This window comes from Anarrhichthys ocellatus, unplaced genomic scaffold (genome assembly GCF_004355925.1).
Source record: "Anarrhichthys ocellatus isolate YVR2014 unplaced genomic scaffold, GSC_Weel_1.0 scaffold1, whole genome shotgun sequence".
Taxonomy (NCBI): domain Eukaryota; kingdom Metazoa; phylum Chordata; class Actinopteri; order Perciformes; family Anarhichadidae; genus Anarrhichthys; species Anarrhichthys ocellatus.
The window spans coordinates 2,915,080-2,916,978 of NW_022280031.1; positions in this window are offsets into that span (position 1 = coordinate 2,915,080).

Below are 1,899 nucleotides of genomic sequence, written 5' to 3' on the forward strand. Positions count from 1 at the left end.
TGGTTTGTGGGCTCGTAAAACTTCAACTCCTAATTTAAAGCCAAGAAGAGAACACGTTTCATACACTGTGGCTCTTCAAATCTTCAATATCCTGCTGTTTTTTCCCCGACTTATTATATTCATTTGCACTCATGTATGTGACAAATAATGGACCTCCCATTGTGTTTGCTTGTGCCTCTCTATAATGCCTCCAAAATCCAGAGACACGATAAGCAGCCTCTTTCATGTGCTGAGGTGAAGCGAGTCCCCGAGGGATTGACCCTGCGCTGCTCAAAGACAAGATTTCCTCTCACAGATGAAAAGGAAATGAAAGTGGGTGGGGAGCAGCGCAAAAGACGGAGCCGGAGAGCAACAGAGGGAGTTCAGGGGTAAATCTGAGAGAGAAGGGCAAAGTGAGAAAAGAGCAGAAGAGTTGGAGTTGCAGAAAAAGAGAAAGTAGGTGGGTCATGAATGAGGGAGACTTGTGAATGCAAGTAAAGCAGAGACGAGGTTAGATCAATAGTTGGTGAGAGATATTACCGTTGGTAAGTCCTGCATTCATAATTAATAGATGTGTTAATAGATGTGTATCATTTAGGATTTTGAAGTTTGAAAATGAATAAATTAGAAACATTTCTCAGTGTAATGCAGTCCAGTAACACCACCTTTAACTATGACCTCAGTAATAAACATATAAATGATTTTAAACATTTCCAACACTGTCACCATGCGCTGAACATTATGAGCTTCAAAAAGATAGATGTTATTTTATGGGATTATATTCGATTATTATACAGGTGTACCCAATAAAGTGGACACTGAGTGTATCTGGTGTGTAAAATCTTACACAATCTGGAAAGTAACTAGTAGCTGTGACTGTAAAATCAAATATGGTGGAGTAGACTGTACAATCTTTCCCTCTTAAAGTAGAGCAGAAGGATGAAATAGGATTTGGTGGAATTGTTCCATTAAGTACAGGTACCGCCATCACTGGATGAGAGCAGAGAAATAAGAAGTGTACGTAGTGAAACAAATAACAGAGTGAAAGACAAAGAACAGATACAGAAACGAAAGCACAGAGAGCGCAGCAGCATGTGATGTCTTCTGTTCCCTCAAAGAGAATCGATGAAGCAACAGAGCAGTGCTAGTGGTCCCCATAGACTTCATTATAGGTGGGAGTTAATGTACAGCATCTCTGAAGATGCTGCTCATTCTGCAGAAGCATCATTATACTGCATGTGACGCTGCTCTGTAACGTTACTGGATGAGAACATCTTCCTGACATTAGATCATACTTTAAAGGCCTTTGAAGCTGTCTACCCTGAGACACAAAGATCATTACAGCAAACTGATCATCAAATGAAGATGTTAATAAACACAAACAACAAAGTGTGAGCATGTGCGGTGATTCTTTTTCTCGTATGGAAAACTGGTTACAATCAGAATTTCAGAGAAGATACGATAAAATGTATTCTAAATTAGCGTTGGTCTTGGGAGAACTGAAAGTGTGTTGATGACAATCAAAGATCGATCAATCAAGATGAATAAACTCTCACATCCGACCATCACAGCTGGCAGTATAGCTTTTTGAGGGCTCTATTGGCAGAAATGGAATATAATATTCATAACTATATGTTTTCATGAAAGTATACTCGCCCGAAACTAAGAATCGTTGTGTTTTCATCAGTTTAGAATGCCATGCAATGTTGCATCGCCATGTTTCATGGCCCAGGATGCTCAAACCAAACGCTGACTCTAGTGAGAGCCTTTTGCATTGCTCATGTTACCTGAAGGCCGCTGCAGTTCTCCGACGCGCTTGTGAAACTGCGGCAAAGTGCAAATCTGTGGTACCACCAGATTACCACCAAATCCTACACACTGTCCCTTTAAATATTACATGAGTTTTCAGTTGCCCCCCCC